The sequence below is a fragment of the Uranotaenia lowii genome, unplaced genomic scaffold (assembly GCF_029784155.1).
Source record: "Uranotaenia lowii strain MFRU-FL unplaced genomic scaffold, ASM2978415v1 HiC_scaffold_290, whole genome shotgun sequence".
Taxonomy (NCBI): domain Eukaryota; kingdom Metazoa; phylum Arthropoda; class Insecta; order Diptera; family Culicidae; genus Uranotaenia; species Uranotaenia lowii.
Window position 1 is genome coordinate 30,541 of NW_026598191.1, and position 8,749 is coordinate 39,289.

The following is an 8,749-nucleotide window of genomic DNA, read 5'->3' on the forward strand; positions in this document are numbered from 1 at the left end:
ATCTGCTGGCGTACATTTTAGTTGAATTCTATTCCATACTTCTGGATGTTGGAAAGGATTAGCTAAATCTAGGGAATGTCATGAAAAAGCTTGATTATTTTATGAAAATTATTTTTCTTCTCATGGTTATTTTAAAAGCTTTCCTTTGGCGAAAATATTATGAATATTCTGCTTATGTCGGTAAATATGTTCAAACGATCGAGCTAATTTAGCTACTAAACCTTTGTGCCAAACACTGTCAAAAGCTTTTTCAATATCAAGAAGAGGAACACCAGTTGAATAACCTTCAGATTTGCTAGTGTTAATCATATTAGTTAAAGGGTGATACGGTCAAAATTTGGTCGATAGGAACTTGACGCATTTCTTTTAATTTTGCATTTAAAAAACATGAACACCCCTCATTTTGAAGGTGTGTGTGTGTGTATAGAATGTTGCTCCTATTTTGATTTTGGAATTCACTCTTCAGTTGTCAAAATGCCGTCTAAGGAAGAAGAGCAGCGTATCAACATCTTGCTCGCGCATCGCGGAAATCCGAGCTACTCGCACACAAAGCTGGCAAAATCGCTAAAAGTTGGCAAATCAACCGTTAAAAATGTAATTAAAGTGTTTGGGGAACGTTTGTCGACAGCCAGGAAGTCTGGATCGGGGAGAAATCAAAAATCGGAAGCCACTGAGACGACAAAGAGAGTTGCCGGTAGTTTCAAGCGAAACCCTAACCTCTCTCTCCGAGATGCCGCAAATAAGCTGGGTGTATCGTCTACAACCGTGCATCGAGCCAAAAAACGAGCCGGACTATCGACTTACAAGAAGGTAGTGACTCCAAATCGCGATGATAAACAAAATACGACGGCCAAAGCGCGATCCCGGAGGCTGTACACGACGATACTGACGAAGTTTGGCTGCGCGGCAATGGACGACGAAACCTACGTCGAAGCCGACTACAAGCAGCTTCCGGGACAGGAGTTTTATACGGCAAAAGGAAGGGGAAAGGTAGCAGATATTTTCGAGCACATGAAACTGTCAAAGTACGCGAAGAAATATCTGGTTTGGCAAGCCATCTGTACCTGTGGCTTGAGAAGCAGCATTTTCATAGCTTCCGGGACTGTCAACCAAGAAATTTACGTGAAAGAGTGTTTGAATAAACGTCTGCTGCCTTTCCTGAAGAAACACGGTTGTTCCGTACTGTTTTGGCCGGATTTGGCATCTTGTCATTACGGTAAAAAGGCCATGGAGTGGTAAGCCGCCAACAACGTGCAGGTGGTTCCCAAGGACAAGAACCCTCCCAACACGCCAGAGCTCCGCCCAATTGAGAAATACTGGGCTATTGTCAAGCAGAACCTAAAGAAGACCAAAAAAACTGCTAAGGACGAGCAGCAGTTCAAGGCAAACTGGCTTTCTGCGGCGAAGAAGGTGGACAAGGTGGCTGTACAAAATCTGATGTCAGGGGTTAAGCGTAAGGCCCGGCTATTCGGATTTGGAAAAGCGGAAGCCTAACTGAATATTTTTCCTGAATTTTATACCAATTAAAGTTGAAAAAGAAATTTAATTTGATTTTTTAAATAAACAATTTCACCGATTTACACGCGTTTTCCCTTGACCAAATTTTGACCGTATCACCCTTTATGCTAATCTGTGTTTCAAAAAAAAAAGAATGGCTTTCTGAATATACGTGAGATATTTTTTTGGGGCTTGGAAAAAAAAACAATTTATAGGATTTTTAAGCGATGAATGAGAAACATTTTTTCGTGACGAGGCGACAAACGTGTAAAAACATTACCTATCTACAGTTCGCATTTTATTATTTTCAAGCATATTGAAAATATTTTTCCGAACCATCCTATTCTATCTAAAACAACTGTCATCATCCATAATATAAGCGTAACGACCAACTTGGAGAATTACCGGTCGTTATCATATTGCTCGTTCCCTTTGGTACAATTTCAGTCATTAGTGTAGTGATATCTCGAGGAACTATAAACGTGCTACTACCAAGACTACAACAGCCCTCCGCTAGTATATTGACACGGCACACGGCAAACATTCGAACTGAACTGTGCCAGCCAGCAGCAGCTAGATCGAAGAATTCATTAGCAAACAAATTCCAATACGCAAACGAACACGCCACGACGATAGCACATTCGTCATCATCCGTCGAAACCGGCAAAATTTTTCTAATACAAAAACAGTCGTCCACTACCTTCTGATGATAGTGTGGTGACGCGAGACGGTTGAATGGAAGAAAAAGCACCCGCACATGTTCAAGAAATACTAAAACGAAATAAATATTCAAGGGAGTTCATCCGCGACCTGCTAGGTGCCGAAAATAACAAACATACTCAGTCGCTGCATGTATACCAGTTTTCAGTTTACTGCCCAAATTACCAAACACGCAAAACTCGTCGTGAAACCCGGAATAATTGTGGCTCGGTCGAAAATTGGTGGATTTTTTTTCGGTTGTCGTCTCTCTTTGGCTCCCGTTTGCTGCGTCGATCTTATTATACGCGAGTTTTACGCAAGCCACAAAAGCCGTCGTCGTCGTCGTCGGGACGAATTCGCGTGAATTTAGCAACTTTTGAGCTCGTCATCAGCCACAGCAGCTACAGAAAAAAGCCATCAGAAGCTGCCTCGTCTAAATGCAAGTATAATCAGTAGTGCTTTCCTTCGATCGTTGCAAACGACAGCCAAAACAACGACTACCTCTGTTTAGAGAAATCCGAAGGTGAAGTTCGATCGAGAAACCCGCGTACGAGTTGGGCTGTGCGTCGAAATCGTGAAGTGTTGTTTGTTTAGTGAAGGTTACCGAAAAACCGAAGAAAAACAATCGAACTCCACGTGTAACAAACACCAAAGCGGATAAAAAAAATCACACGTGCGAGCTACATAACAGGTGATAAAAGGTTAGTGACGTAAGGTGGGAAAAACCACCATACGTCTCCATTATGGAGTTGAAGCCGAAGAATGATCCTGAGGATCATTCAGGAAAAAAAAACTAGGGGTTGTTGTTTATGTTGTTAGTGGAATAGTGGTTTTGTTCTGTTGGTGTGTGATGATGTGTTAATGGGACAATTTAGTCAATCGTGCTGCGCGATTGTGTTGGTTGGAAAAGTTTCACTGACTGGGCCATTCGAATCGAACCATTTGGCCATTGGGTGGCATGAAGAAGCAACATGGTCAATAATGTCATAAATAGTACATCAATATTGAAGAACGGTTGAATGAATAGCTTGGACACAGTGATGGGCTGTACAATTCTCTGCAGATTTTTTTTTTTATTTTAGCGTAAAAGATATTAACTTTAAACTTGTGTTTAGTATTTTTAAAATTCAAATTGTATATTAAATAGTTCAACAAGGTCTAAGGAGTTCTGTAACAGCGGAAGTAGCTGGCAGTTCCATTTTTTGTTATGTTGATACTCTCTTCATAAGGATGAATGTGAAATTTCACCGCATTCTTTGTTTACAAACTATTTAGCATTGAAGTGCTACAATTTTTTTCTCAACGGAACAAATCAAGTATCACGGAGTGTAGTGAATTTAAATGTACCTATGTACAATATTCAATTGAATGTTCAGTAGTTCGGTAAAAATTATATCATCAAACCAACCCTCTTTTCTGATGGTAAAACTAGGTTTTATCATGATGGTTCTGTTTCGAAAAAAGAATTAAATAGAGGAACTAAACTAATAAAGTATGACATCACTAAGTGTTCTTCCCCGCGTTATGGAATTTGCCTTACCAGTGATCGTCGATCCCGCGCTACGTTTGAATCGTCCGAACCCTTCGACATTTTCTACCCGATCGTCGGTGGTATTAATAGTTGTTTGATTGACTACTTGTTGGCGACTTCGTGTTCTTGCTACGACGTCATTGCCTTCACCGAAACCCGGCTCAACGACCGGACCCTCTTTAGTCAGATTATCGGCCCAGATTACGCAGTGTTCCGTTGCGACCGTAGTCCACGTAACAGCAAAAAGTCTACTGGAGGTGGGGTGTTACTTGCCGTGGAATCTACATTTCCAGGTCAGTCAATTGAAGACGATTTCTGGGATCATGTAGAACTTGTTTGGATCCGAATTGATTTCGGTGTCGATTGGAAACGTACGTACGTGCCTCCTGACCGTCTTGGAGACTTGGTTTTAGCTGAATCTTTTTCGCTTTGCCTGCGTAACCTCGATTTGCTCTCCGGAAGACGACATACTACTCATCATCGTCGACTTCAATCTGCCTGGTTTGAAATGGTGCTTCTCCCCAAGCGGCTTTTTTTTCCGGATCCCGCTTGTTCCATTCTCGGCATCGCCACAAAAACTTCCTAGACACCTTGAGTACCGCAACTCTTCGACAGATCAACAAAATAGAAAATGAAAACGGCCGTATCCTTGATCTCTGCTTTGTCAAAGAACGGATCAAGAATCCGACGATAGAACTAGCTCCAACTCTTCTTGTTAAAACTGTCCTGCATCATCCAGCCCTAGTGATCTCACTCGATGTCATAAAATACATGCCTTAGAAGAGAAAACTGCATCTTTCTATCACGATTTTAAGACCGTTTACTTCAATGCTATATTCTTCGTCCAGCAATCTATTTCTTGGGATTGGGAGGCTAAGCTCGATTTCTTTAATCCCAATGTAGCTGCCGAAACGTTTCCGAACATCCTGAATTAAATAATCGACCGCCATGTGCCGAAACGCAGCACGGCTACCAATCTACGGCCCCCTGGGTTCCTGAAAGTCTACGGCGAATTAAGACGACTAAACAGTACGCATTACGTAACTACAACAAGCACAAGCCCCTCTATACTAAAGGCAAATATCGCAAATTGTATTCTGCCTATAAGAAAGCCAGTAAAGTATAGATCATCTTAAATCTGGGCGCATCACACGGAATCTACCTCGGAGCTATGTAAACGAAATACAAATGTTTTGTACTCAAAATGTAGGTTTTTTATTGCAATTCAAAGGAAAAATAATAAAACAAAATATTCCTATACATCTTCTTCTTGAGAATTGCCCAACATTTTTCGATCAGGCGGAATTGAGGGCAGTTCGACAAAATCCACTCCGTTGTCCCGTTGTGATACCTCTTTGCTGTAGTGGCAGCTTTCCAAATCTGGCCAAAACTTTACTGGTTTTTTGTGAGATCTTTATGTACGGAAGAATACGTTTTCTCAGGCACTCCTCCTTGTACATCTTGGAGTTCATGGTCTTGTTTGTCACAAAAACCGGGGTTTTTCGTCCGCAGCTGCAAATACCTCGCGATCAAACACCTTCTTGCAAACTTATCGGCAAAAACGAATTTGAACTTGCCGGGGACATCACCCTGGAAGCTGCCCAAATCCATTTTTACGTACGTTTCGTCATCCATGAGGGTGCATCTGTCGTACTTTATTAGAACCTCGTTGTATAACTTCCGGGCACGTCCTTTGGCTACTACATTCTGCTTCAATGTCCGGTTTGGTTGCTTACTGGCGCGATAAGATCGCATTCCTTCGCGCAGACGAATTCTTCTGGCGGCGTACTGGTTGGCATTGAATTTTTTGGCGATGTTTTACTCCGACTGCCCTGGGTTTGCCTTGATCGTTCTCAACACCTTCAAATGCAGTTTCCGATCCTTAGTTTCACTATGATTCTTGGTATGAATCTGCCGATCGAGAGTATGCATCTCACGGAAACGTTTGAGAACGCTGCACACGGTCGATTTGATCATTGTTGAAAATTTCGCGATTTTTTAATGTGGGTGTCCAAAATTAATTTTCGTCTCGCGGCTTCCATCACGTGTAACTTTTTTGAAACAAAACGAATCGTAATGAAATTTTCAGCACTGATAGAGAAAACATTCCAAAACAAAGTACTGTCAAAACAGTCGAGATCCGACAACTAGGAGCGATATGGTATGACAAACAGTGCGTCCAGATTTAAGATGATCCATGCTTTAAATTGAAATGATGCCTGGTCTTAGAGTAAGCTTGCTAGATTGCCCGGATACAGGACATTTGCAGGTGCATTAGTATTAGTAAGCCGTTGGGCAAACAAAAGTAACAGCTTCGTTTAAAATGAATACGATTCAAAGGAAGAAATTGAGTTTTTAAATTATTTTATGAAAACTATCGACAGTTTTTCAATAAACAGCATATTTTTGAGAAGCCAGTACTTTTGTTTATTTGTTTGCAAATTTGTTTTCTGATTTCAAGTGAGGTTCTTTGAAATAATGAAGATTCTGTACAGGATATGACCGTTTCCTGAGGAAGTAGAAGAATTATAGCTACATAAGTTTCTTTATGAATTCCGCAACGGAAAGACTTAACTTCATCATCCGGATTCAAAATTCTAAAAGATAGACCCGATTACTTCAAAAAAAGATCTGGGAGAACCGTTAAATGTGCCTTTCAAACATAATGGTCATTTTTTTAAAATTTTGTTCTGCTTATTTCCGCAATGTCATTCAATCAAATATTTTCATAATTGTTCCAACTTGTTTGCCAGTGATTTGGGATATACTTGTTAGTACTTTCTTAGAAAAAAGGTGCATTCATTTTAGTTAAAAATAACATTTTAACTGAAATATGCATTTTCCGCATAAAAAACCTTTGATGTGTGCCCAACAGACCTCTTGTATGTGTGTGTAGCAAAAGCGCTATTTAATACACAATTTGAGAAAAGTCTGGGTGCCTGGATGTCGTTGAAAATAGCCAGGATTTTGCCGAAATTTTTCCCTTTATTTGTCAAATTAAACAAAAAAAAAATAAAACAAATTTTGTTGTAAAATGTTTTACCTTGCATGGTCGACGAAGCCTTTGTCTTATGTTAATTTTGTGTTAAGTCGATTAGAAAGTTTACATGATGTTCATACAAATGGTTGAACATCATGTATATAGGAATTATAGGAGAATTTGAATTATAGGAGATTTTGTGCTCCAATGAAAGTTTATTCACGATGTACTTTATTATCGTATCAACGGATAGATTTCTTAATTCCCATTCCATTTTGGTTTGTGTCTGTAAAAGGGCTTGAAGCATTGTTTTCTGTATTTCTATGTTCGGTAAAATTAATGTTTTTTTTTCCGGAAATAAACAAACCGTAATACGAATAAGTTTGTAATTATCTTCGATTTTCATGTTAAGTTACGATGGTATAATAGCGTTTCTACAGCTTGTGGGTTCGTGATACAACTCTACTAAAATTTGAAGGAAAAGAATAGAGCAATGTTTAAAATTTTTAATATGCGGAATATTCCGCACCCTATCGTCATGGAAAAAGTTTAAACTATTTTGACCCTATTTTTACATAAATTGATTCTTGATTCAACAAACTCGTGCTTGAAAAGAAAGTAAACAGTGTGCATTTCAATATTATGAGGCTTTTCACAGCTGTATAGCATTTAAAACTTGTTTGTCAAACATTTATCATCATTGCAGACAGTGATGGTAAATTTCGCCCGTCACGCTTGACCCGACTAGTTTTGTTTCATCAAACGACTGGCACTGTTCTCAATTGACGGAGCCTCACTACTTGCATGACGGATAAAGCACGACAACAATCAACATTTCTCCATCATCGACTGGCGAAGCTCCTACACATGGTCAAAATTTCTCCTGAGAGTGATTGGCAAATCTTTTCACACTTCGATCGGCTGCTGACGGCAGGTACAACTAATTGAACGACTTGCTGGCAGAGAGCAACAATAGCAATAAAAAACTGAAAACGAGCTTGCTGGCAGGAGCAACAATAATAATAAATGCTTTTCTTGTTCCTCTTCGTTCGTATTCGGCTTGCTGGCAGGAGCAACAATAATAATAAATGCGTTTCTTTTTCGTCATCGGTCGTTTGAATACGATTGCTTGACTAGGTTATTATTTTAGCTTCAAATGAATGGGGAATGAATGACTGGCAAACGAAGTGACTGGTCGTTAAGGAACAGTCAATTGAGTTTGACGGACCAAGAGGCTTCACAGTCACAGCTTCACGCCTCATGACGATGACTTTTGCCAAGCTTGATTGCAGATTATTGGTTTAACATCTTTTCAAATATTTCGCTCAATTTCTAAAGTTGATATTGCACATAAGAAACCTAATAATTCATATATATATAATTTTTCTGGAGTGTAAACTTTACAAAACGTCTTCAACAAAGAGGCAGATAAGATTCATAGCTTAGGAAAGAAAGAACTTATATTACAAAAGTAATCGAAACAACGTTTTGAAAAAGAAACTAGCAGGTTTTAACACAGAGAACAGACGTACAAGCTAGCCCACGAAACTTGTGTAAAAATCCCAACACCCTTTTTGAACTAATTTTTGTTTTTTGGCTACGATTACGCCTTTTCGAAAACTGGGCACTTTAAAGTTGATTTGTAACTCTTGAACGGCGCAATAGATGGCACTGTTTGCAATCAGTTTCTAACGTATTTTTTTGAAATTTTACACACTTTTTTGTTCTGTTTTCTGTGGTTTTAAGTTAAAATGGTTATGACACCAAACAGCGTAAGATCGAACAGTTATATATTTTAAACCTTTGAGTAGAAAAGTAGTACAATCATTTTGAAAATAAAAAAAAAGTTTCTTTATAAAAGTTCAGAAGTTTCAAATTCAAATCAAATTCCCGGATTTTGCCAAGTTTTTATACAAATTAACCCGAATTTTTCCTGCCCGTATTATACGTGCTAAAAATATTTGGCAATCTTAAACTAGAGCATATGTTTTAAAGGATCCATCCACTGAGCGGCCGAGCAATATGTTGTAATGCCATGAGTA